The sequence below is a fragment of the Canis aureus genome, chromosome 6 (genome assembly GCF_053574225.1).
Source record: "Canis aureus isolate CA01 chromosome 6, VMU_Caureus_v.1.0, whole genome shotgun sequence".
Taxonomy (NCBI): domain Eukaryota; kingdom Metazoa; phylum Chordata; class Mammalia; order Carnivora; family Canidae; genus Canis; species Canis aureus.
Window position 1 is genome coordinate 42037007 of NC_135616.1, and position 27840 is coordinate 42064846.

General features: G+C 50.3%; 3 long non-coding RNA genes across 7 annotated transcripts; 2 read left to right on the top strand and 1 right to left on the bottom strand.

Moving 5' to 3' along the window:
* Positions 1-1139: 1139 nt before the first annotated feature.
* LOC144315945 (uncharacterized) lies at positions 1140-6887 on the bottom strand. Of its 5 annotated transcripts, none has more exons than XR_013381683.1 (6): positions 6689-6887; positions 6301-6475; positions 3060-3211; positions 2761-2949; positions 2352-2513; positions 1140-2248 (listed from the first exon to the last, which is right to left on the bottom strand). It is a non-coding gene; the product is annotated as an uncharacterized LOC144315945 (long non-coding RNA). The 5 variants fall into 5 exon arrangements; XR_013381682.1 differs by adding an exon at positions 5370-5436 and having other exon boundaries at positions 2761-3211; XR_013381684.1 differs by lacking the exon at positions 3060-3211 and having other exon boundaries at positions 2761-3003.
* A 73-nt stretch (positions 6888-6960) lies between these two features.
* On the top strand, positions 6961-18168 carry LOC144315946 (uncharacterized). The gene is made up of 2 exons (XR_013381685.1): positions 6961-7100; positions 16430-18168. It is a non-coding gene; the product is annotated as an uncharacterized LOC144315946 (long non-coding RNA).
* Positions 18169-21279: 3111 nt separating this feature from the next.
* On the top strand, positions 21280-25874 carry LOC144315947 (uncharacterized). The gene is made up of 5 exons (XR_013381686.1): positions 21280-21430; positions 23034-23299; positions 23407-23550; positions 24407-24485; positions 25432-25874. It is a non-coding gene; the product is annotated as an uncharacterized LOC144315947 (long non-coding RNA).
* The last annotated feature ends 1966 nt before the right edge of the window (positions 25875-27840 follow it).

The following is a 27840-nucleotide window of genomic DNA, read 5'->3' on the forward strand; positions in this document are numbered from 1 at the left end:
ACATAGTCACAGCAGCTGTGGTTGCCTCCTGAGGCTGCTGTGAGGAGTAAATGCAGCGATGTAGGAGTTGCCGAGCACGATGTCAGGTGCACGCATGCAGTAGCCGACACCCAGCTTTGGAGACACTGCCTCACCACCCGAGCTGCGAGGAAGGAGCCCACACCGCGCTCCTGCAGCTGGAACATCTCCACAAGGGCTTTGACTCTGAGTGAGGTTGTTTCTGGTTCTGTTCCCCGAAAGCTCTCACCTGGGGGGGTTATAGTCTGCTCCCCATCTCAGGAGAGAAACCCTACCCTTGCTGCGGCTAACTCAGTGGAAGGCTGGCCTCCCTGCCGAACCGGCTCTGGGCCTTTTTTGTCCTTGAAGAGTTCAAAGCATTTCTCGAAGCTTTGCTAACGGGGCAGGGAATGCTGGGTGAGACCTGAAATAGCCCCTGCCGGGGCAGCGGGCCAGCAGCTGTGCCAGTGGCAGTTGCCACATCCCCTGTCACACATCTGACCCCGGGCCCAGGGATCCCAGACAAATGGTTGTGAGAGCCTCACATTTGTCATCTGTCTGGAAGCCAACAGCCCGACTCTGGCCCCCCAACCCTGGAGTTCTGTGCACGGCCGTACCCTCCCACCATCCCCATCCTGTCCATGTAAACCGTGGAGTCTGGGGAGGGAAGATTCCCCTGCTTCAGAGCAATGAGACACCTACACTTTTATCCTGTTTTCAGGACAGTTTGGGGGTTTTTCCACTTTAAAATTCAGGTAAATTTCTCATCAAAAGGAACTGGACCCCGGGGGTCCCCTGAAAGCATTTTGAACACTGATCATCATTTGAGGAGGAATGAGGATGCTAACTGTCCTTTCCTGAGCACCTACTATGTACCTCGCGGTGTCATAGGGCCCTATACATGATTCCACTTACTCTTACAGAGTGGGTCTGAGCGAGGGACTGGTGAGTGGCCGAGCAGAATCAACTCACCTTCCCCACCCCTGCCCCACCCACAGAATGCCACCTGGTTTTATAAGGAGTATCTTGAAGCATTTTTTTTCTTCTTAAAAACATTTTATAAAGTTTCCTATATAAAAATAATGTATGTTCACATTAGAAAATCTGGAAAATGTGAGGTGCATTAAAAAGTTGTCACTCAACAACCCCATAGAACTTTTAATGTTTTTCATAAGGTATTTTTCTGTGCGTCTATTTATAATATTCCTTTTTTTCCCCAAAAAAGTTGGGAACGTGAAACTTTTTCGACTTTCCATAGATTTGTAGGTCTACTTAAATAAAAGAAGCTTATTTCATCCAGTGAAGCAACTATGGAGTGCTGAAGTTCAAGCAGAGTTCAGAGAGCTGACCAGGCGGTTTCTAAGAGGGGACAAAACTTGGCAAAATGCCTTTTTCCATCCTGATAGAGGCTTTAAGTGTCTGATCATTTGTTTTTCTGGCAGCAGGACCACTTTCCAGTGGTAACCAGTTGTTATTAGCATCATTACAAGTCCTTAAGCCTCTCTGAGCATTAATCATGCTCCGGATGTGACAAAATTTAGTGACTTTCAGAGTTTCAGCCAGACCCCCATCCATGGGACTGCACCTCCATGATAAACCAAGGCAGCTTCACTCTGCATACATTTTAGCATTTTGTATTTTCAGTTGGCCACCCGGACGGTTGTGTTCCTTTAAAACAGCATTCCGTGGCCAGATAGCTCTCCACGGGAGTCTGTCTCTCATGGGCACGAGAGTTTATACTCTGATTTTCTCTTTGCTCGAGATACTAACCAGTAGCGTTTTTCCTACTTTGTCTGATAGAATGGAAGTATTAGTGGTAGAGGCTGCTTTGCTTCAAAGACCGCCTATAATATTAAAAAGCCCTGCACGTGGTAAACATGGGCTTCATGATAGTGTGCATCTGGAATTGCAGCGTCCTCTCTGCCCAGAAGCGTACCTTCGAATCCCCCTCCTGTGTGTGCATGCGTGAAGATCAGTGAATTGTGGGGCACTGAGTACTCATAGCATGTCTCACAGCATAGATGCAGAATAGAGGAGAGCGTGCATCATCTTTGATGACCCACTTCCTGAGCTTCATCCCAAGTGTGGTACAAACCATTTTTATTGCTTCTCGAAGGAGCGCGATGGCACCGAGGGACACCATCAGCTGGCTGCAGGCACAGGCCAGCTGGACGGACCTTCCTGCGGCTCTTCCACACAGTTTGACATGTCCACTTAACAAATGGAACGGGTACTCTATTTTGCTGGAACCCTGTGGGGTAAATATGGAAAGAATGTGGGAGCTGTGTCACGGACCACAGTGGTCGCGTTCTGTGTAATTTGAAGACAAGATTCCTTTGCCGTGTGTCACTTACCTCCTATGTTACCTCCTTCGTCAATATTTCGTAACCACCAATTTTCTGCCAGGGCCCACATGCAAAGATGGGTTTGTATTAAAAAATAAATGAGAACAGCACATTCTGATGTGGTGTAGTATAGCCGCAATTTCCACCCGAGGCCGTGAAGCTGCTCTTTCCCTTTTAGGAAACAAAAGACACAAAGCAGAGCTGCTTATTCTGTTACTGCGCCTGGTGAGAAGGGGGACAGAATGTCGGCAATAAAAGAAAAGCCTTCTTCCTTTGAATTATCCAAGTGCCCAACGATGGGAACAGCCACAGGGGGAGAACACCGTGCTGTGCGGTTTGATCTGACTTTGCAGACCATCCGTTTCCAACCGGAAAGCTCAACTATTTTCAACACCAAGAATCAGAAAACCAGACTTACTGTGGATCCAATGGACTGAGATGGGTTTTTCTCACATCACAAGGTGATGGGAAGTGGGGGGCAGGCCAGGCTGGGTCATCCAAGACTCAGGTTCTTTTTCCTGTTCTGCCAACCTCACCGTGTTGGATTTTGTCCTTGTGCTTGTCGCCTCATGGTGGCAAGACAGCTGCTGTGCCTCCAGGATTCGTTCTTAAGGCAAGGAGAAGGGGACAGGACCATGCTAGCCAGGCTCTCTCCTTTCATCTGGGAAGTAAAAAAAAGTTTCCCTGAACCCAGGGCAGATTTTGCTGTTTGCTCACTGGCCAGAGCTGTCACATGGCTACGCTCAATAGGCTGAGCCCTTTGCAGGTGTAGGCAGTTGTCCACATGTGTTCTCAGAGGCTTGGACATCACGGAGAATCCTTGCTTACATGATGGCAGTCCCAAAAGTTCTGTTCATATATGAAAATGTCTGTAACAGATTATTAATTCCCCGTTATAATTATCATGAAAATGCATTGGATTTACATTAGGAAAAGGAAAACTCTTTTTTTTTTTTTTAATAAAAGGCCAATCTGTCCATTTTATCTCTACCCACCACTCCCCTTGCCCCCAGCTGAAACCCTTTGGAAGCTTTCCATAGCTTTTAAGATGACAAGCAAAGTCTTTGGTGTGTCCTCTAGAGACCTGTAGGAAACTGTTCATTTCAGCAGCCTCTTCCTTGCCTGTTGGCCTTGGCCTTTGCACCTGCCCTTCCTTCTACTCAAAAGCCTCTTTCCCCTCTCTGGGCCTGGCACCTCCTGCTTACTCTTTGGCATCAAATTGTTTCAAGTCTGCTTTCCTGCAAGAATGTTAGCTTTGTGAAAGCCCTAATGTTCTTGTTTTCCACACCTGGTTTATTGTCCGCTGTGTGGTAATCACCTAACAAATATTATGGGATGTATGAAATAAAATTTTAAAAGCATGAAACTGGGATGCCTGCGTGGCTCAGCGGTTGAGCGTGCCTGCCTTCCAGCGTGCCTGCCTTCCAGCTCAGGGCGTGATCCTAGAGTCCCCGGATCAAGTCCCACGTTGGGCTCCCTGCATGGAGCCTGCTTCTCCCTCTGCCTGTATCTCTGCCTGTGTGTCTCTCATGAATAAATAAATAAAATCTTTAAAAAAATTAAAAAAATAAAAGCATGAAACTGATTTTGCTGATAATATGCATTTGCACTACTCAAAATATGGTCCACAAACCGGTGCTGGTCCGCAAGATGTCCTTGGTTCATCTGCGACAAGCATGGACATTGAAAGCCAGCATTTAGAAAACTCTATAGCAATTCTTAAAATGTCACTGGATGGCTGGAAAAAAATATTTTTAAAGATTTTATTTAAGAGACAGAGCATGAACAGGGGGAGGGGCAGACAGAGAGGGAGAAGCAGATTTTCTGCTCAGCAGGGAACATGATATGGGACTCGATCCCAGGACCCTGAGATCATGATCTGAGCCGAAGGCAGCCACTTAAGCCACTGAGCCACCCAGGTGCCCCAGTTTGAAAATTTTTAAAAATAGAATAAAACTTGTCCTTTAACACAGTTTGAGAAACGGTCATCACGCTAATAAAAGGCAAGCATTTCTCAGGCTGCAGAAGATCTAAGGCCACAGCCAGCAGCCGGCAGAAGCTGGCAGGAGGGTCGGCGGGAGTGCCGGTGAGACGGGCTATCTGTTCTCCTAAGTGGAGGTCTGTCTCCATAGCTTCGCAGGACCGTCTGTAATTTGTGCCTCTATTTCCTCATGTGTAACTGGGGACCGTGACACAACCCACCCGTGGCACCTTCGTGAAAAAGTTTGATCCAGGCCATCCCATGCAGAGCATTTTGAAACACTATGTGAGTATCTGATATTATTTGGCGGTACATGGGAGAGCCATGTGGTGCAAAATAAGAAGGGATTTTTAACAAATAAAACATGGTTTTGATTAAAATAACACTGGGCTATAAAAGCACAGTGAACAGAGATTGATATCAAACAGCAAAGAGAACAAACAGCCCGCTGGGAGGATGTGAGACCGTGTGTGCCTGAGGCAGGCAGAGACCTGGCTCTGACCTCATAGCAAGGAAAATATTTGCACAGCAGAGCTGGCAAATTCGTGCATGGTTCTTATATAGGAAAACTTGTAGTCAGAGAGGGAGAGATAGATGAGTGTATATATTTTACTCTGATATTCTTCTCCAACTCAGAGTAGGTGACTGAAATTCTGTCAAGGTCACTTGTCTTAGTTGAAGACTTTCATGCAAGATGGCAAGGATGACTTACAGGTTTTATTTGAGGGTCTTGCCAGTCATTTACACTTTAGTATGAAGAAGACATTTGAGGGAGCCTCTTGCTCACTCCATACTCTAACAGGCACTGGCTCCCTAACCCCACCCTGCCCCCGCAAATCCTGACCATTGTATGTAGCTCAGCTGGTGGCTTATACTTGAAAATCGCCTTGGGGGTGTCCAGCCTCACTGTTCTCCTGTTTCCCTGTCAGGATGGACATGCAGACAGTGCCCTATAACTCAGCACATCTTTGCAGTCTGTCATCTGCTGCTCTATGCTGCTTCATGTGTGTTCAACTCAATCTCCTCTCCACGCCCAGGGACTACACCTGACACTCTGGTCGCTTCTCCTCCCCCAGCACAGACCTGCACACAGGACTGGTCCTCAGTAGACTCCTGTAGGGGGGCGGGGGTGAGAGGTGAGACAGAAAACCCCGCACACCTGTGTCAGTGGAGTCAGGGTACGGCCTGGGGTTCGCAGGAACTGTCCCGGGGAAGGGGGGTAGGTGAGGAGGGAGCAACTGAGAACAGGCCAGAAGGAAGTACACACGGAAGTCATGTTTCCCTCCCTTTTTTGCTTCTCCTTCCTTTCGATTGGTTTCTTTTGTTATTGAAGCGTGATGGGCCCGCCGCCACGCCTGTGAGGTGTGCCGCACGAGGACCTGACTTACACAGTGCAAAACAGTGACCACAGCACATGAACACCACTCTTCTCATACAGACACAGAAAGAAAAAAAGAAAAAACTTTTTTCCTTGTAATGAGAACTTAGGATTTACTCTCCTAGCAACATGCAAAGATACCCGACTGCAGGGTCCTCGGAGATCCTCGCCCCTGCCCCACGCTTACCTGCCTCAGCCTGGAGTTTGGACCTTCTGACCCGGTTCCTCTCGCTGCCCCCCACCCCCACCTCTGGTAACCACACGTCTGGTCTCTTACGCTGTGACTTCAGGTTTTTTTTTTTGTTTTGTTCTAGACTCCACACCAAAGTGATAACCTGCTGTATTTGTCTTTCTCTTAGTTCACTTAGCACAACACTCTCAAGTCCACCCATGTTGGCACAAATGGCAGGATTTCCTTCTTTTTTATGGCTGGTAATATTCCAGCATGTGTGCGTGCACATGTGTCTTCTTCACACACTCGCTCATCAATAGACACTCAGGGTGTCTCCACGTCTTGGTGGTTGTGACTCTTGTTGCCCTGAACACGGGGCTGCAGACATCTTTTTGATGTAGTGATTTGGTTTCCTTTGAATAAATACCTGCAGGTGGAATTGCTGGGTCATGTGGTGGTTCTAGTCATCACTTTTTGAGATGCTTCCATCCTTTCTATAGTTTGTACCCTCACCAGCAGTGCGGGGTCCCCTTTGCTCCACATCCTCACCAACCCTTGTTGTCACTTGTCTTTTTGACACTAGGAAGTCCTTTTTGAAGAGTCTGTTGGTAAAGAGAGGTGAATGGGGCGGCTGGAGTGGGGGGCGGCTGGAGGAAGGAGCAGGAAGGTGTTTCAGGGTGGAAGAGGCAGAGGCCCACCATGCAGGGAACTGGACCATGGGGTGGGGAGATTACAGGTGAAGACAAAGGGAGAGGTGGAGGCCCACAGTCCCCGAGAGGCCTGGGATCAAGGGTCCCCACAGGGAGAGGGGCTACCTGGGGCTGAGAGAAGGGACCCCTCCTCCACCGAGACAGAAGGAAGGAAAAGTAGGTGAGAGCATGAGGACGGGAGTCCGGGAGATGGGATAAGGAGGAAGGGTGTGGTTACTCAGAGAAGAGAACCCAGGGTCTCCTCTAAGGAAGGCCTCCACCTATTCCCACTTCCTTCCTGGAGCCTGAGGCTCATGATTGGGAAAGAATGTTTGCAGTGGGTGCTAAGATACCAACAAAGAGGGCTCTAGAAGATTCTAGCACAGTGGGGACCTGCTTTCCTGGCTGCCATGGAAGCGGGGCATTGACTCAGCCAGCCATCATGTCCCTTGGTGCCTTGTGCTTTGGGGAGGCAGATCCAACAGGAGAGACTCCCACTTACCCTCCAGCCATGTGGGAGCTGGCAGGAGCCTGGCAGGTGGGCCCTGGACACAGGCAGGGGTGTCACAACAGGGGCGAGCACAGGGCTGTGGGAAGCCGGCTCCCATCCTGACCATCGTGTCTGCCACACGATTGTCCCGGTCAGGGCAAGTGGCAGGGTCAAAAGCCAGGGGCAAAAAAGAGCTGGGCATTTTCGGGGACTGGAAGCAGGGGAGCACATCTGGAGGGAAGAGGGGGACAGTCAGGGAAGGTGAGTACAGGCTACTAGGAGCCCAGCCTGGCTTCCAGGCCCAGCCCACTGGCCCCAGAGTCTGGGCTTCATCCCATGGGGAGGGAGGGAGTTTGGAAGCCAGAGGCTGGTGAAGGACGAGGCTGGAGGTGATGGGAACAGACCCAAGGCCTAGGGAACAGACCTGAGGAGGCCCAGGGAACTGACCTGAGGCCTGGCACCAAGCCTATCATCCACTGGCCAGGGAGACACGGAGGCAGACCTCTTTCTAGCTGGGGGAATAGGCCAAGAGGGGCATCTATTCATCCAAAGGGGCAGCAGGAGACAGAACTGGTTTGTGGGGAAAGATGATAAGCTTGTTTTTGAACACGTGGACTTGGAGGGCCTGCGGGAAGGGAGAGGGGGCCAGCGTAGGTGGTTGGATGGTGCGTCCAGAGCCCATGGGAGATGGGGCACCTGTTTCCAGATCTGGGTGGTGATAGAAGCCATGGAGTCACTGGGATGAAAAGGGGGTGAGAAGGGAAGCCAGAGCAGGCGGGCACACACCCTCCCCTGCGGAGGAAGAGACCCTCACACAGGACCCCAAGGGGCACCCCTGGCAGGAGGACAGCAGGAACAGTCACCTTGACAGAAAAGATCCCATGTCCAGTGTAGGGCTGAGCCTGACACCCAGCATCTCCTACAGTGCCCACAACCACCCACTAAAATAGACATCCATATTATCCCCATTTTAAAGTGGGGGCCAATTTTCAACAGAGACCGACACAGCTGCCTCGGTTGCTCAGGGTCACAGGGCTAGCAAGCCGAGGAGCTGGGGCTGTCCGATGTCGCCAGGACTGTCAGGACAGACGGAGGACTCAGACGCAGGTCACTTTGCAGGTGTGGTGACAGGAAGCAGTGGGCATCGTCATCGGATGTCCTTGCTGCGAAGGAGGGGTCCACGGGGAGAACAAGGCTGCCCGCGCTGAGGAAGGGACAGCCGAGCACCTGCCAGGGGCTGGGGGCCGGGGGCTCGGGCGGGGGCAGAAGCAGAGGACACAGCGGCCACACCGGAGAGGGGACAGGTTCTCTCTTGTCTCTTCCCGTCTTCACCTCTCAGCACTGAGGCGGGCCTGGCCTGGAGGTGTACTAGCTAGAGTGCCAATTTAGTTCCAGAAAGAAGGAGGAATCGCTGGTTACCTGCCAGTGCCGCATGTCAGAACAATAGTCCTGCTGCGTCCTAGAAAACCCAGGGCCACACCCATGTTGTTACCACCCTTATAACCCTGCATCGGCTTTTTTTTTCTTAAAGATTTTATTTATTCATGAGATGCACAGAGAGAGAGAGGCAGAGACATAGGCAGAGGGAGAAGCAGGCTCCCCACTGAGCAGAGAGCCCGACCCGGGGCTCGATCCCAGGTCCCCAGGATCATGCCCTGAGCCAAAGGCAGACGCTCAACCACTGAGCCACCCAGGTGCCCCTGCATTGGCTTTTGAGTCCACTTTGTAATTTGTACTACCGTTCGCTGTTGTCATACTGAATCCCGGTCGCATGACAGTCTTTGGTTCTGAAATGTTCCGTTCGTGCTACTGTTTGTTTATCCATTCCAGAAATGTTTATTCCGAATCAGGCAGCGGCAGCCAATACGTCTGTGGTGTCTGTTGTCCAGAGCCAGGGGACACATCTGCTTTAGTGGGACTAGAATGTACGCACCATGAAGTCTGAGACATGGGTTATTTGTGGACTGCTGCATTCCTGGAAACAGCACCCGGCACGTAGTAGGTGCTCAGCAAACATTTGTTGGCCGCACAGAAGCATTGACTGTGAGGCCACAGGAGTTTAAGCCTCAGCTCTCGCTTTTAAGTTTGGGACCCTGCTTCACACTAGCCCCTTCTGAGGCTCTGGGAGCAGTCCTACTATGTGCTCTCATGGTTATATGGTTTTTTGGCTTTGTTTTTAAGATTCTGTTTATTAGAGAGCACAAGTTGGCAGGGTGCAGAGGCAGAAGCAGACTCTGCTGAGCAGGGAGTCCAATTTGGGGCTTGATCCCAGGACCCTGGGATCATGCCCTGAGCTGAAAGCAGACACTTAACCCACTGAGCCATGCAGGTGCCCCCTGGTTATATGTTTTTATTAAAAAACAATTTCAAAAGTAAGCTATTTTAACTAGTTGAAGCCTCTGTCTCTACTCTAGCTTCTCCCCCACCCCTTCCCCTCACATCAAGTGACCCCGGAGCGGCAGTGGGCAGGAGGAGATCCAGCTAGGAGGAAGATGCCCTGGGAACACATTAGTATGGGCTGCAGGGACTTATCTGTGTGGTATGTGTCATGGAAGGTGTATAGCTGACTTATCAGCTATCCAGCATGGGAATGACTTCCAGGACTCCCACCCCCCACCACGGAGACTCACCTGGTGTGTCACAAACGAGCAGGGTCACAAAACTGTGTGTGTCCTAAGCTCCTGGCGCTGCAGGTTTGTGGGTGTTAGAGAAACAAGATCTTTCTTAAGGAGGCCCTCCAAAGTTGTTTGAGCTTCGGGCCCCCCAGAACATGAACCTGCCCTTGGCTGGATGAATGCGTAGACCTAAGTCCTCCCAGGTTTGAGAAACGGTCAGCTCCTATTCTCCTTTGGGACTTATAGACAACAAAGTCTGGTTTGGAGTTTATTCTTGGTCCTCAGACATACATCAAACTCTTCCAGTAAATGGTCCATCTTCCTAAATGCTGCTTTTGTGAGAACAGCTCGACCAACTCCTCCAAAGGGCAGGCAGCTAGCTTCCAGCCAGATATTCAGAACTGATACATCCATCAAATTCTAATTGCTTTTATATAATATCCAGATAAATATCATCACTACCAAATGATTTGCAAGCACGGTCACCCCATTCAAACAATGACTATTAGATTTCCTTCCTTCCTTCCTTCCTTCCTTCCTTCCTTCCTTCCTTCCTTCCTCCCTCCCTCCCTCCCTCCCTCCCTCCCTCCCTCCCTCCCTCCCTCCCTTCCTTCCTTCCTTCCTTCCTTCCTTCCTTCCTTCCTTCCCTCCACAATTATATTAGGCCTTACTGTGAGTCAGGAATTGGGGGTAAAACATTAAATAACACACAGTCCCCTTCTTCAAAGGGCTTTTAGTCTAGTTGGGGGCGGGGGAGCCGGCCACACAGGTGACAGCAGTGCAGGGTGCGCAGAAGGAGGGTGGTGAGCCTGTGGGTGGAGCAGCGCACTGGGGCGAGGCGAGCCAGGGAACGCTCCTTGGAAAGGCTGAGTCAAGCGCTTGGCAGGGGTGCCGTAGCCCTGGGTGGGAGGGTGAATTTACTGGATCAAAGGTGCCCAGATCTGGCTGATGATGAGAATCACCTGGGGGAGCTTCAAGACTCCCAGACCCACCCAGACCTCCTGATTCAAGGTGAGCCTCAGGAATCCATCTTAAAAAAAAACCACCCTGGTGGTATGTTTGATCCACCAGATTTGGCAAGTGCGTGCCCTCTGTGACTCAGTGGGGGACAAAGAGCCTGCAGGATCAGGGGTGTCCTGTGGATGCAGATGGAGGACACATTCCAGGCCCAGCACTGAGGATCCCCAGGTGGGCTGTTTGACTTCAGCAGAGCCTGGCCCTGCGGGGGAGGCACCCAGCAGAGCTGGCAGTGCACATGGCCGCTGGCTAACTCAGGCTCTGAATGCCGTGGAACAACCTGCTGGAATGGCAGGCTCAGTGCCAGGGTCACAGGGGCGCCACTGGCTGCGCTAAGAACAGGGCGGACAAGGTGCAAGATGCCCCGTGACCCTGCAGGTCTCTGTCACCCTGAGGTTTGCAACAAGTCCAGCCTCCACTTCTTGGTTCAAGAGACAGCTCATTGTGTCATTTACCTTTTTTTTTTTAAAGCAGTTTTATTTAGATGTAATTCCTATGCCATAAAATTCATTCTTTTAGAAGTGTACAATTCAGTGGGTTTTAGCATATTTAGAGTTGTGCAACCATCACCACTCTGTAATTTTAGAACATTGTCATCACTTTAAAAAAGAAACTTGAGCCCCTAAAGAGGCTCTCCCATCCCCACCCCCCTCTTCCATGCCCCAGCAGCCACCAGGCTACTTTCTATCTCTGTAAATGTGTCTATCCTGCATGCTTCATACACCCAGTCACATACTCCTGGCCTCTGTGTCTGGCTGCTTTCACTTAGCATGTTTTTGAAGTTCATCCATGTTGTAGGATGAATCTGTGCCCCATTCCCTTTGATAGCCCAAGAATATTCTATCACATGGATCTTGTTTATTTTTCAGTTGATGGACATCTGGGTTTTCTCCACCTTCTGGGTATTAGGAATAACACCATTCTGAATATTTAAGTTTTCTCTTAAAACATAGGTTTTCAATTCCCTCGGGTGTGCGTGTAGGAGCAGAATTTCTGGGTCATATGGAAAGTCCATGTTTAACTTTTTGAGGAAGTGCCACATTGCTTTCCAAAACAGTCGCTCCCTTTCACGTTCCCACCAGCAGTGTGCGAGATCTGGTTTCTCTACATCCTCCCCAACTTGTTTTCATTCCTTGTTTTCATCATAGCCATCCTAGTGGGTGAAGTGGTACCTCGCTGTGGTCTCAATTTGCATCTCTCTTATGACTAACGATGCTCAGCATCTTTTCATGTGCTTATTGGGCATTTGTATATCTTCTTTGGAAAAATGTCTACTCAAAGCTTATGCCCATTTTTTTTTAAAGATTCAGACTCTTGTTTTTATTTTATTTTGAGAGAGAGAGAGAGAGAGAGAGAGCGAGCATGCAGGACCGAGGGGATGGGGAAGAGAGAATCTTAAGCAGGCTCCATGCCCGGCGCAGAGGATCTCATCACCCTGAGATCATGACCTGAGCCAAAACCAAGAGTTGGATGCTCAACCAACTGAGCCCCCCAGGCTCCCCAGCCTGTGTCCATTTTTAAATTGGGGTTTGTTTCTACCAAGTTGTTAAATGTCCTTGTATATTCTAGATATGAGTCCCTTATCAGACATATGATTTGTAAATATTTTCTCCCATTCTGTGGATTGCCTTTTCACTTTCTTAATGGCATCCTTTGAAGCATACAAGTTTTTAATCTTGATGACGCCAATGTATCTATTTTTTCTTTTGTCACTTAAGCTTGTGGTGACATATTTAAGAAACTAATCCTGATCCAAGCTCATAAAGATGTATTTCTGTGTTTTCCTCTATGAGTTTTATAGTTTAGCTCTTGCATTTATGTCTCTGATCCACTTTGAGTTAATTTTTATATGGTTTGATAGAGGGCGTCAACTGCATTCTCTTGCATAAGAATATCCAGTTCTTCCCAAACCATTTGTTGCAAAGACTATTTTTTCCCTTTTGAATTCTTGGCACCCTTCTGGAAAATCCATCAACCATATGTAAGGGTGTATTTGTGGACTCTAGATTCCATGCCATTGACCTATATGTCTATCCATATGCCAGCACCACAATATCTTGACTACTGTACCTTTGTAGTAGCTTTGGAAATCGGCAAGTGTGAGAGTGCCAACTGTTCTTTTGTTGGTGGGGGTAGTGATTCAGGCTATGTTGGGTCCCTTGGATTTCCATATGAATTCTAGGATCAGCTGCCAATGTCTGCAAAAAAGGCAGCTGGGATTTTGGTAGGGATAGCATTGGAGTCATCTATTCTTGAAGTGCTTCCATGAGGTCACTAAGAGGAGTATTTATTACCTGTTAATACTCAAGTATTTATTATCTGTTTGACAGATAAGAAACAGACACAGAACAGTTCCTTTTCAAGTCCCCCAGTCTGGCAATGCTGCCTTCAACCGTAGAGCAGATGCCTCCTAAATCTCACGATGCCAATCTCCTTCTCTGTCCTCAATTTTCAAATGTGCTGCACACTTACTCTGTGCCAGGCACAGTTCTAAGCAATCAAGAATTTAAAGATCAAGAGGGGCATGTGGGTGGTGCACAGTCGGTGAAGCCTCTGACTCTTGGTTTTGGCTTAGGTCATGATCTCAGGGTGGTGGTGGGATCGAGCCTTGCTTCAGGCACCACGCTCAGCTCAGAGTCTGCTCAACTTTCTCTCTGCCTCTGCCCCTCCCCCTGCTCTCTCTAAAATAAATAAATCTTTTTTAAAAAGTGGATGATTGGTAAGAAGATGAGCCAATGCAGTAAAAAGTCACAATCCTTTGCTCAGTTTCCAGAAAGGAGCTAATTTTCAGATCCAGAACCCATGGATTGAAAGAGGGTTCAGGTCCCCAGTAGGAGTGCCCTTTAACACCATGATGATGCATGTGGTGGGCATTTCCCAGGTTTTTCCCTAAAAGGAACCATGGCATTTATTCAGCAAGCCGTATGTTGAGAACAGGGACTACCCTTTCCAGGACTGTTGGAGAGGAGTCTGAGTTGAGAGTTGGAGACCTCAAGTATCATCATACTTAGCATCCCTGCTACAGTTGGAGCACCTGGGTGCCAGTCCATAAGTGGAGGCTAGCCCAGGGCTGCCCCCTGTGTGCCCACTTAGGTCCATGGGCCCAGCAGGTAGTCATTTCCCCAGCCCCTGTATATATAATTAGAATGCATATATCTTGGGGTTTCCGCCTGTGAATAAAAGCTTGGCAGAAGGGCCTTTAAAACTGCTTTTCTTATGCCACACCTGCCCCTGTGAGCCAAGATAGTAAATTAGAAACAATAGTGCATTCTGGGGAGTTGGGGGGGCTTGAAAGCGATTCATGAAAAGAAACTGCAAAAGCGATTCAGGATCCTAAGGGGTACAGGGCTGGTGGTCCCTATCATGTCTCCGTTGATCGCCAGTCTGCACCCAGCACAAGTCAGGCAGACCCTGGACGATGACTAGAGATTACTGTGGTCCACCAGGCAGGAGCCCCATCTGCAGCTGCTGTGCCGAACATGATCTTCACTAGAACAAATTAACATAATTGCACATAATATGTGGCCACTGAGCCAATGAGTGTATTCTTTCCCATCCCTACCAAAAAGAGGATCAGAACAGTCGATTCATTCGGAACAGACAACGTATACGTTTACAGTCTTGCCCCAAGGCTATGTTAATGCTCCTGCTCCTGGCATAATACAATCCCTAGAGACCTGGACTGGCTGGGTAATGATGACATCATGCTCACTGGACCAGCTAAGCAAGCAGTGACTAGTGCATTAGAGACCTCCGTAACACACGATCCCAGAGAACAGGAGGAAGACACCGACGATTCAGAGGTCTGCACTGTCAGCAACATTTTTAGGAGTCTGGTGATCTGGGGAATGCTGAGACATCCCCCCCACAGTAAAGGATATGTTACTGGCTCTTGCACTTCCCATCACAGAGAAGGAAGTCCAACACCTGGCAAGCCTCTGAGATCTACAGGTAGCATATTCCAAACCTGAGAATATCCCTTCAACCCACATACCAGGTGACATGGAAGCCTGTCCACTTTAAGCAGGGCCAAGGGCAGGAGAGGGCTCCGTGGAGAACATCCAGGGTATAGTGTAAGTGGTTCTACCGCTCGGGCCATATGATCCTGCTGGCCTTGTGTTACTAGAGGTGTCAGCGGAAGTTATGACACATCCTTGTGGGGGAATCACAATGCAGATCCCCAGGATCCTGGAGCAAGGCCATGCCATCTGCAGCAGAGAATTCAATCCCTTTCTGGAAAGCTTCTGCCATTGATTAGACCCTCCCAGAGATAGATCCCTGACCATGGGACAAGTGGCCAGGCAGCCAGAACGGCTCATTGTGAGTGGGGTTCCGTCTAAGCCACTAGAATCATCAGGTCAGGTGGTCCTAAAACGGTGCACCATGAAATGTAAATGGTAAATCCAGGATTTTCATGAGCAGGGCTGAAGGGCATATAGGATCTAAACTAGTTGGTGGCCCAGACACACATCGCTAATGCCCGAGCACCTCTCCCTGAGCTCCCTCCCATGGCTCCCTGTGGCTCTCTGGATAGCTGGTTAGGACCCAGTTAACAGAGAAGGAAAATTCCTAAGCATGGCTCACAGAAGGGGTGGCTTGATATGCAGGTATATGCTGAAAATGCATGCTAGCTAGCTACACCACCCTATAATTCAGGGATGACCTTGGAAGACAATGCTAGGCGGAGATCCTCTCAATGGCCAGAACTTCCAGCAGTGAATGTCATCCATCTCATGTGAAAAAAGAAGTGGCTGAGTTTAGAATAATCAAGGACTCATGAGTAGTGGTGAGTGGCTTGGTCAAGGGCCTTGAAAGAGAAACATTTGAAGATTAGGACTAAGAAATCTGTGGTAGAGGCACTTGCATGGACATATGGGAGTGGGTGTGCTTTGCAAAGATCCTCTGTTTGCAGGTTAATGCCCCCGAGATAGCACCCACCAAAGAAATACTAATAACCAGGTGGGTTAAAGCCACCCCAGGGCTAGTATGGCACGTATGTGAGTGGAGTAGCCACCGTGGGAGAGACAGAGCCCATGCATGGGCCCAATGGCCTGGCCCCTAACCCAGCCACCACTGCTTGTGCACAGCCTGCAGGCACAGAGACCAACTCTGAGTTCTCTCTTAGGTCTCAACCCCTGAGAGGACCACCCACCTGCCTTGCAAGGACTAGCCATTAGATTTCTTTTGTTTAGAATACTAGTAGAAAATGGAGTATTTATTAGGTCTGTGCAGGAATGACTATCTTCATGGCTTTCAAACAAGAGAAGCAACCAGTGAGGCAAAGATGACCAGATCTGAATATCTTAACATTTAAAACTTTTATGCAAATGAAGAGACAACAGACTGGGGATGTCTGCATTAAGTTTGTGACACATAAATGATTAGTGGGTGTTATGACTTCAACATCTAGCCAACCCGATGTGTAAGAACAGGGCTGGGACCCTGACACACACAGAGTCTGACAAGTGCCCACGTACTGAATGTCTTTTCCTGCCCACGTAGACTTATAACATCAGGTTGTATGGGTTGTTTTGTGTACAGAAGATTGTGTCAGCAGCTTTTCTCACATTACAGCATAGATCATGTTCTGAAACACACTTTTCAGCGGTCGCGATGGACTGCACTGTTGGAGAGGTACAGCCCTGTTCTACTTCACTAAGTTCCCCCCCTTTTTTTTTTTCGGTAATTAATTTTGCAAGAATTAGACAGATACTCCAGGGATGGCTTTGCCTTTCCTCCATGTAGGTCTTCAACTGGCACCGGCATCCAAGGGCTCCGTGTTCAGTCTACCAGCACAGAGGCCTGCAGACCAAGGGATCCATATTACAGTGAAAGAGGTGCCAGAGGAGGTACGTGACCATGACACCTGTACCAGACCACCCCGTCAGGGGGAGAGCTGATGAGGCCCGGCTGAAGCATCACCGTGGAGGCGGTTGTGAGGATGGCAACAGACCTTTTCTACCTGGTACTCAAGAGCTGGGAGTCAGAAAGACTCTGCTCACCACCACTCCCCGTGACCCACTTGGGGGGTCTGTGCCGCCTGTCTGTGTAGCTGAGAAGGCCTGGTTTCAAAAGAAGTGTTTCCACCAAGGGACCCAAAGAAAGTCCTTCTTCACTCTGAGCTCGGGCTGCTGTTTGGCAGGCCCAGGCGCTGTGTGCCAAACGCACAGCAGACATCACGTCAGCACTGGAAACGCACGTGTGTCAGCAAGAGGAGGCAGGATGCTCTGACACATTGGGGGCAAGAGTGAACACGTCCGGCACACAGGCGACCCATCTGGGCAAGCCCTGGCTTTCCCTCGCCCAATGTTGACAGCTAATGGACAAGAATAGCAGCTATGGCTGAGAAGGGCACCGTGACAAGGGAGCCGATCTCCCTGAGATAAAGGCCTGGGTCTCCCTGCCAGGTAAGCCACCTGGAGCAGCAGACGTGCCACTTGTGGGTAAGGAGAATCTAGGCTGGATAGAAGGCCACTTCTAGTCCCAAGACAGTCGGCAATGTCAAGAACTGGAGCTGCTCCCCAGAACCTTCTTCCTAGAAGTTTCTCCAGCAGAAGCCCCTGGGATTCTGGACGACCTGCTCTCCAAACTTCAATGATGGAACAGCTCTGAGCACATGGAGATAGATTATAACAGACACTGTGATCGCCATCGGGATGGATGGCCTTATTCCCCCAAATATTTGTGGGGCCACCGGTACACAGCTAGTGGGTGGAATCAGGGATGGCATGGCCTGGCCCCTCATCCTAGCTCAGGACAGCTCTGAAAGGCCTGCCAGCTTCAGAGCCCCCTTCGGGTTGCCGATGGCTTCGTGGATCTGTCTCCTTCCCACCGTGGGATACGGCCCCAGACACTCCGCAATAAGTGGCCTGCATGCTGACTCCAGCTCCAGACCGGCCTCCAGGACCCCGCCTGTGATGGGGCATCTGAGCAGATCCAAAGGGAGCAAAGGGACAGCTAGTCCAAGAGCCCTAGGGCAGGGCCAGGACGTCCGTGTGGTCAAAGCCGCAGAAGCCAGAGTGGCTGTAGCGGAGGGAGTGAATGGGCAGAGCAGGAACAGGAAACCAGGCGGATACGCAGGACCCCAGAGGTCACCACTGGGATTCGGCTCTGCACTCAGAGTGGCACCACTCCATGCGTTTTGACAGGAAAAGTAACACAGTCTAAAAGAACTGTTGAGGCTGCTGTCTTTGGGGTGAGGCTGGTCCCCAGGAGACTGGCCGAGAGGGTCCTTCAGAGACCCAGGGGAGGCAGGACGGTGGCTCAGACCAGTGTGGCAGTGTGGAGTCAACAGGTGTCTGGGGCATCAGATACAGGGTACACCAGAAAGAAAAATAATCAAACCAACAGAAATTCCTGCCACTGTGCTCTCAGATAATTGTTATTTACATTTTCTTGATTTTGGTTTCCAGATAGCATTATTAAAAAGTTCACATAATGTGTTTACACAAATCTATTATTTTAAATAAATCTTGAACATCTTTCTCGCTTTCTAGTCAGTAAACATTGATCTACGTTGTCGTTTTTAATGAATTAATTTTCAAAAAATTCCATTATATGGATCATTGTCATGGTTATATTAATCTCTTATTTGGGCACTTTCAGGTTATTTCTTAGTTGTTTGCTACAGTAAGCCAGATTAGAGATACTGTACACACATATTTATGTACTCACCCATTCTTATTCTAGGCTTCATTCTAAGAAGTGGGGTGCTCGCTTCGGCAGCACATATACTAAAAATATATTCTAAGAAGTGGGGCTACTAGGTCACAGATTGTTCACATTTCTAGGGTTTTTGAGATGTATTCCTAATCACCCAAACATTTCCCAAACTACTTTATCTCTGCAACTGGATCTAATTCATAAACGAACATTGGTTTTTGTTCAACAATGTGCTGAAATAAGCAAGAAGGAAGTCACAAGTTCTCTTTGGAAGAATAATTAGTTTCCCCGGCTTACCGGGGGAACTTGATATTACTTGAGAAAGGGGGAAAGGAAAAGATAAATAGAGGGAGGGTAGCTTAACTTCTAGAAAATAAAGAGGTAGGTCTGTACTCAAGAGGGAGCTGAGCTTCCAGAAGCTTCCATGTGACTTGGCCTCTGGCTAATGGCGCAGCCATCCCAGAGGCTCTTGATTCCATACCATCTGCCTTGCACCCGTCTGCATGCAATACCCCTATTAACACCCAATCATAGACACTGTGATCACCATCGTGATGGATGGCCTTATTCCCCCAAATATTTGTGCCCTCCAGCTCTGCCCGGAGGTGACTTTTGTAGGCATGTCATTGCTTTGGACAGGAGCTGATACCTGCTAGTTCCCTGCCGGTAGGAAGATTTTCTGCTGGCTAGCAGACGAGACGGCAGCACTGGAAGAAGAGCAGGGTCAGAGATGGACACGGGGCTGGCACAGCAGATTCGGTGTCCTCTGAAGACGATCAGATCACAAGCAGGAGAAGAGACCTCTGCAGAGGGGTCAGCAACCACCTTCACTTGGTGCCCTAGTCTGCGCACCCCCAAGCCCCCACCCAAGCTCGCTGTTTCCCAAAGGCTCCTGCTCTGAGCAGCGTGTACAAGACACCTCATGTGTCACTCTTGACTTCCTCTCCTCTCTCTGGCGGCACCTGAGCTGTGGGTTGTCCCCTCCTCTGGCCGGCCCCTCCTTCCCTCCATCACCGTCTGCGAGAAGGTAGCAGTCTCCTGAATGGGTCTTTCCACAAAGGTTTAAAGAACCTCACATGGCTCCACACAACGTGCAGGCTCACGTCTCCACTCATGAGCGAGGCAAGGGCGGCCCTTCAGCATCTGGCCCCCTCCTTGCTTTTTGGCTTCAGTCCTGCCCCCTCCCTCATCATGCTCCCTGTGATCTGACCCACTTCCCAGCGGTCGCCTCTTGTGCTTCCATTCCAGCCTTGCCCCTCGCACTGTCCTCCCTCCGTTCCTCAGGCTGCCAAAGCTCTCTCATCCCTAAAGGGCCAGTGCAAACACAGATTCTCTGGAACTTTCTCCAGGCAGAATTCATCACCCTCTCTCTCATGTTCCCGCAGCAGTCTGTCCACCGCTGGGGGAGCAGTTTCGTGGTATCTGTTGCCTTCTGCTAGACAAGGAGTTCACTGAGGACAAGGGTTCATCTCCTTCACCATTGGACTCCAATGCCAGGTATACAGCAGGTGCTTAGAAAATACTGGCTGAACTAGAGTGACTCAGGACCAGATTCAGGTCACCTGACCCTCATCCAGTGCCTTTACGCAGTCCCAAAGCAAAGCCTGCACCTCGAGGATGGGCATTACCGTAGGCGGAGTGGATGCCTCTCCCAACTCCCACCAGCTGTTTCTGTGGCCTGTTGAAATTCCAGTGGCAATCATTTCTTCCGGGTGTGATATTCCCTCTGGCTCCATTAGCATATCCCTGGGAGGGACTCATTCTCATCACTGTTAACCCTGCTAACGTTTTCCTGCCGACAAGGAACTAGCAGGTATTAGCACCTGTCCAAAGCAACGACGACAAGAGCCACACCTGCAGTGGAGCTGGCGTTGGGTAGGTGTTAACAAGCTCTGCAAGGAGAAATGTGCAGGGCAGGGGTGAGGGCTCAGGGCCTATCCTGCATGGGGCGTCACGGAGGGAGGTACAGGGCAGTGAGCAGGCAAGGGTGCCAGGGAAGGGGAAGGCGAGGGTGTGCATGCTGGGAGGGAGGCCGACTTTTGGGGACAACTGTATCCTCTGCACAGAGTGCAGATTTCCTGCTCTGATTTCCAATCACCTCCCGTAAACCTCCTTTTTGCTACCGTGTCAGAAAATTCTCAGGTATTTTTTCAATTTTGGTTCACCTTCATCTTAAAAATAAATACGTACCTCACAGCATTTTTCAGAGGGGTGGGTGTTTGATGAACTAAAGTGAGTGACAATAGGGTGTCACAACTCCAGAAAGGTTTCATATCGCTGGTTTCGAGTTTCCCAGTGAGTGGGAGTTTGATGAAGTGAAAAATGAAGTGGCTTCCAAGTCACTCTGCCCCTACTATGCTGATCTGCAAACATGTAACCTTCCCACACAGCTGCAGAGCTCCAGCCCTGGGGTGAATGAACCCTGCAGAGCTAGCACGCGTGGCACTCAACCCTCAGCTAGAGAAAGGACTAGAAGGATGTGTTAGCAGACAGTTGACAGCAGCAGGACCCTCAGGGACACAGCCAGAGGCGGACCAGTCAAGGCTGCATGACCGGTATATAGTCTGCAGCACAAGAGCTTTCCCTCTCAGGGTAGTGGCCAGTTGGAGCCCTGGCCTCACATTTCCCTCTAAAGGAGGCCACCACCCAAGTGGGTTAAGATGCTCTTTTCTGGATCCCTGTACTCAGCGCTTCACACCCTCCAGGACAAGAGGGAAAGGGGCAAATCAGCCTTGTTAGCATCTGTGTACACTGGGCTTGACCCAAAAGCAGTGCTGGATTGTGCCTTTTAGGACAGGCAGGGACTAGACACACTTCCCTGTGTCTGAAGGCAGCTCCTGGCTTAATTTCACATTTTTTTAAGCTCCGTATTATGTGGGAGTCTTTTGGGTTTTTTTTTTTTTAAGATCTTATTTATTCATGAGAGACACAAAGAGAGGCAGAGACACAGGCAGAGTGAGAAGCAGGCTCCCTGTGAGGAGCCCCATGAGGGACTCAATCCCAGAACCCCAGGACAACGACCTGAGCGGAAGGCAAACTCTCAGCTGCTGAGTCACCCAGGAGTCCCCAGTGTGGGAATCTTTTGTAAGTGATGATTACTTTGGATTACCCATTTGCATTGTAATCTTCCTATTTCCCAAAGGAGAGAGCCTGAGGGGTCCTTTCACCAGGATCCCCTTCTCCAGAGCCCAACAGGTGGTGTTACTGATGGGGAGACACCTTCACAGGTGCCCAGGTGACATTTGTAGCTTTTCCTGGTACCCAAGAGCTAACTCCTTCTCCCTCTGGGTTTTCCTCTTTCAAAACTCTGTATGGCTGTTGCTAATGGATGGGATATGGATAATGCAAGTCGGGCCTCTATGGACATTGTTTTGATTTTATTTATTTATTTATTTATTTATTTATTTATTTGATTTCATTTATTTATTAATGAAAGACACATGAGGGTGGGGCAGAGACACAGGCAGAGGGAGAAGCAGGCTCGCTGTAGGGAGCCCGATATGGGACTTGATCCCCAAACCCTGGGATCACACCCCGAGCCGAAGGCAGACGCTCAACCACTAGCCACCCAGGTGCCCCACTATGGACATTTTTACAAAGATAGAGCTCTTGGGCGCCTGAGTGGCTCAGTGGGCGAAGCATATGCCTTCGGCTCAGGGTCGTGATCTTGGGTTTTGGGGATCAGCCCCACATCTCCACCCCCGCTCATGTGCTCTCTCTCTCTCAAGTAAATAATCAATCTTATTTTTTATGAGGACCTGCCCCTCCCAGCCCCTGGAAAGCAAATCTGTCACAGCTTCCAGAATGCTGCCATCCTCTGAATTGCAACTTTTCAATCTCCAAAGGAAATTTGGTCACCGGGCATTTCAATGGCCGTTTTAAAATATTACAAAAGCTTTGGCAGAGTCCCGACAGGAGGGGCGGGCACCTGTGCCTTGGCTTGGAAGCCAGCAGGCAGCACTGGGGAGTGTAAGTGACCGGCCACGGCCAGCTCCGCTTGGCGGCTCTCAGCTGCTGCCCTGTTTGCTGCCAGCATCACGCGAAGCACCTGGTGGAGGGAAGGCCCCAGGGACTAGAACCAGTGAACACCTGGCTCATGGGGGTCGGACGGCCCCGCAACTTTCCTGTCCCAGGACGGATGCCCCCTCCAGCTGCTTGCCTGGAGGTGGTTGTGAGCAGCCAGCTGTTAATGAACGTGTAGCAGGTGTATATGCACGACCCCTCGGAATCCTCCCAAAACTCCAGGTCCAGGAACGCCCCTATGGAGCAGGGCCACACACAGGCAGCCTTCATACTGGGTCAACTCCTTAATGCAAGATCGTTGTTAACTTGGGATTTTTTTGGAAGAGAGGAGGGGCTCTGCCTCAGTGAGCAGAGGCAGATGCTCTGATGTTGGAATGAAATGAAATTAAATGCGTCCTTCGGAATCAATAAACCATTCCCAGGACAAGGAAGGGTCAGGGTCAGGCCTGAGGTTGGGGGCTGATTTCAGGTGCCTGCTGGCTTTTGCAAAGGAGGAAAAGCAACCAGCCCTGTCCTCCTAATTCCCCTCGCCCACCAGGCCTAGAGGGTTCACCATGTTCTCACTGGAGTTCAAGAGCAGCTCACTAAACATCCTGTCCTCTGAAAACTGACCCACCCCGTAGGGCACACGCCAAGAGTGCTTCTCTTCTGGTATTCGGGCCAGACGGTGATATTCCTGTGGTCACGGGCACGAGTTCCTGGAGGAGGGGCACTGGTCCTGAAAGCCGGGGCCCCACACTGAGCTCCACGGGCTCCCACTCAGTTCCACTCCGAGACGCAGCATGGCAGAGAACTGGGAAGGTCCAGGAATTGGGAGCAAGGTTGTCTGAGCTCAGGCCGGAGCCTCTGCAACAGAAGGTAATGATCATACTCGCCTACCAGAGTCATTGCCAAGAAATGAGAACAGGCCCTGCACACAACTGGTGCAATGTAAGTGTGAGCAGCCTTTGCCTTCACCCCTGGATTCACCTCTGTGCCATGCCCCTACCTCCCCCTCCACTCCATGGGGGCCATACTCCTGCGATGGTTTCTTTCAGGTGCTGAAAACTGAGGCTGCGTCTGGCTACTTCAGCCCTGCCCACCTCACGCCCATCTGCAGGATCTGATCCCCGGAAGAGCTCCAACATCGCTGCCCCAGGACTTGCTGGCAGGCAGATCCTCTCAGGATGTGGTTGTGAAAGGTCACTTTTCACCTCTTGCCCTGAGCCACGAGGAAAAGCAGTCACATGATTGCTCAAGATCATGTGCCTGTTTCTCTGGTGCTTGTGAGGGACCACCTGAGCCCCAGTATGGGTGATGGAGAGGCCCCGCCCAGGCACTCACGGAGCGGGGTGGGGGAGTCTGCTTAGTTAAGAGTGAGCCTGACAGTTGGGAGCCGTGCACCCTTCGCTTCTTCTGTGAGCTGCCTGTTCCCCAGCCAGCACCCTTCGTGCCCTGCCTTCGAGAACTGGAAATAGCTAGCACCGAGGCTGTTTTATTTTATTATTTTTTTTAAGATTTTATTTATTTATTCATGAGAGACACAGAGGAAAAGGCAGAGACACAGGCAGAGGGAGAAGCAGACTCCCTGCAGGGAGCCTGACGCGGGACTCGATCCTGGGACTCCGGGATCACAACCTGGGCCGAAGGCAGACACTCAACTGTTAAGCCACCTAGGCGTCCCCTGAGGTTTGAAAGTAGAGATGACGAAAATAATTGCCATATGCCTCTCTAAGTAGAAATTACAGCAGGCATAAAGGCTTTCCATAACGAGACTCGGCCCCTTGTCCCCCTTCGGCACCCCGAACCACAGAATCAATAATGTCATTCCAAGTGCAGCGTCCCCAGGACAAGATGTGGATCTGCTCCCCACGCCTGGCCGTCCGGAGCCTGCTGTCTGGGGCTGGGGCTGGCTCCTCCGCCCTAAGTGCCCATCCCTTCCCGGGATCCCGGCCAACATGCCAGGGTTGCAAATTTCTCTAATTTCACAGGGAGCTTTGTTCGGGGGTTGAGTGCTCACAATGGCTGTGGCCATCTATCTCCATTCTGTTTCCTCAGACGTGAACTCAACTAGCTTCTGTGGAGTACCTTTTGTATGAAATGCGTCCGCCAACACTATCTCGTTGAGTCCTCCGAGGTGGGTGTCACTACCCTTCCCATTCTGCCTGAGGACATGGACACCTGAGTCACGTTAGCAAAGCAACACAGAAAACCAGGGCCAGGGCCAGGGTGCCTGCCCAGAGCGCACGATGACTGTCCCACGTTCCCCTTCTCACACTTGTCCTACATTCAGACATTTCCAGTCTCAGAGGAGCTCGACCGCCGTTGGAGGAGGTGCTGATTAGAGATTCTGCATATGTCCTGGGGGAAGATGCCGTATGTGCGGCCTCTGGGGACCCTGAGCCCTGGGGGGATGAGGGCCAGGGGAAGGGTCGTTTTCCCCTCGTCCTGGAGACCCTGGGGGCCCGCAATGCAGAGCATCCAGGCTTCCAATCCTATAGCAGGCCCCGAAGGTATGGGGCCACGGGTGTTTGCACCCACCTGCGCTGAGCCAACCCACCTTGCTGGACGTGCCCACGTGCTAAAAAGCCTTTGTGCAGTTTGTGTGCCACAAACTCTTCACAAGGTCGTGTCCAGTAAGCACAGATGATGAGCACAGGCCAGAAGCAGAGCACAGGGTCCACCCTTCCACTCCTCTCACAGCTCTCCACATGGGTGGGACAGTATTGGTCATCAGCCCCTCTATCAAAGGGTGCCAGGATGTACGGCAAAGCCGAGCTGCCTATAGATCTGTGGATTTTTTACACTTTTTCTTAAAAAGAGGCCCTTCCTGACAGTTTTGCTTAGAGACTGCAGGTTCCTGCATGATGTTTGTTCTCCTTTCACCACTAATTATAAAACTCCAAGTTTATTTGTGGCAGCACTGCACCCAGCTAAAGTCTCCATTTGCGAGCTTTCCTGACCAATGAGGTAGCAGAGGAGGTTTTATGTGCAACTTTTAAGACGTCTGCCTAGACTCAGTTGGCAAGTTGTCCTTCTGTTGTGTTTGCCATTCTGCCTTTATGCTGCTGACTGGAATGCAGATGTGATGGCTGACATGCTGCAGCCCTCTTGAACCATGCGGTGACCCTGGGAATGGGAGCCTATGCTATGGAAGGTGCTGGAGAAAGCCAGAGCGGCTTGGGGTTCCTGATAACTTCATGAAGATGCCGTGCCTGCCCAGAACTGCATCTTTCTGGACTCTTTTGACACCAGAGAACGAGCCCTTGTTTCTGTTGTATAGTCTAACTTAATCCTAAATGATGGGTCTTGTTTGACTAAAGTTCTGGAATGTCTAGCTATCCTGGGATACTTGAGTCCTACCTGCTTTCTCTGCCTTTTAAACACATACCTGAGTCTACTTCGTAATGTGATGAAGCACAGAACATATGGTTACCTGTACAAGTTTAGGTACAGAGACTTTGTGGATAGTTCTAAATTAATGTCTAAATTCAGTCCTTTGTTGAATAAATATATGTGGAACATCCGTCATGCCAGGTACTGAGCTACTCTACTCTCTGGGAGCTCATGGAGAGATATGTACTTAAATAGTGAAACGTGTACTGTAAGAAAGTGCTATGACAGAAAGGAGTTCCCCAATGTAACCTTGGGGAAGGCTTCCCAGGAAACACTGGGGCCTGGAGGGCAGGTGGGAGCTAGGCAGGTATGGAAAAAGAGAAGCTTTCTGTGGCTGATGTGCAGCCCTCTCAACGGACCACACTTGTCCTTTCTAAAAAGTCTATGACCCAGCAGCTGATTCTTGCTAAGCTTGCAGCTGATTCTTGCTAAGCTTGCGGTGATCAATACTGATGGCCACTCCACTGCTGTACCCACAATTTATTTTTTTAAGATTTTATTGATTTATTTGAGCGAGAGAGAAAGAGCATGAACAGGGGGGGCAGGAGAGGGAGAAGCAGACTCCCCACTGAGCAGGGATCCCAATGCGGGGCTCAATCCCAGGACCCCTAGATCATGACCTGAGCTGAGGGCAGGCAATCAACCCACTGAGCTACCCCCAGGTGCCCTGCACCCACAGTTTAGAAAGGAATTCATCTTTTTTTCCTTCTTTTACCACAGTGTTTACTCCCTCCTAGGGCTGAGAGCAAGGGGAAAAATGCTTGTGAGTCAGAAAGCCTGATCGTATAACAAAGATATGATGATTTAGGGGAAGGTCATACTCTGTATCCAGATCAATCTGCATTCTGGGGCCTTGGCATGGGAGGAGAGGTGGTGTGGGGCAGGGGAGCATCCCCAGTGAGCGCTGGTCTCTTGGGCCCCACTTTGACTGTCATTCCCAGACCTGACAACATGGGGGCAGCTGTAGGTCTGCTGCTTCTGCCCTTAACAGAAAGAGTTTGTTTGCATTGAAGGTGAGGATGAATTGGTTATAAGTAGCAGAAGCCAAGTGGAGCCAGCTCACACACGAGAGGACAGGTCACCAACCTGGTGAAGGCTTTGTCTTTGTGCCCAGCAGCAGGGAAGCTGTGGCCACAGGAACATGACAAACCCTGGGACAGGAAGATATCAGGAGTGTCTCTCCACACCTCATCTCTGTGTCCACGTCCCCTCTACTTCCCTTGCTCTACAATGGACTCTCTATGCCTTCTGTGCACAGAGTGAAAAAATTAAATAATATTTTGATAACAATGCCTTTGCTCCTGGTTCTTCACATGTTCAAGAGATTGGCCCAGATTGAGACTCTTAGCCTCAATGCCAGGCCCTGTGGCAAAGACACTAGCAAGGCCAGATTGGTTTAGGATCCCCTTCCGGAGGGCAAACCACGGGCAGGGAAGGAGGCCAGAGCAGACAGCTGGAGAGCCCACACTGGCAGCCACGGGCACGGAACAGAGGAAGCGGGGGAGGAAGGGTCCAGATGACACAGCGGGGCCCATTGGGGTCTGCACAGTGGCCCAGGGCTCCCAGACCTCCCCAGACCGTCTGATCCGCACACCACTGACAAGGTCTAGGCAGAACCTGGTCTCTCAGACAAACATCCATGCCCTTGGCTGGGGCACAAGCTCCATCGGGCAGAGAGTTCAATCTGTTCTGTTCACTCAAGCCTGGCATCTAGGATAGTGCTCGGCACCATCACAGGCTTGCAAATGCCTGGCATCTCAAATAATCAATCTATGCCTTCTTGGAAAGGCAGGGAGGGCAGCGGGGAGGATAAGAGCAGAATCAGAAAACCCTCCTGAGCATATTTGCAGGCATCAGCCTTCCCAGGGTCTGGGCCCTACACGGGATCATAGAACAGAGACGAGCCCTAGCAGACCCATTCCTTCATTCAACAACACCTTGTTCCCTGGACACCAAGCATTGCTGCACTCCTGGACCCACAGGCCAAGGCTCACTCTTCACCTCCTGGCTCCCTGAGTCTTCGGGGTTACTGAGATCAAGTGGTACCATATGCAAAACACTTCCTTGTATTGCTTTGTAAATATTGATTCACTCTT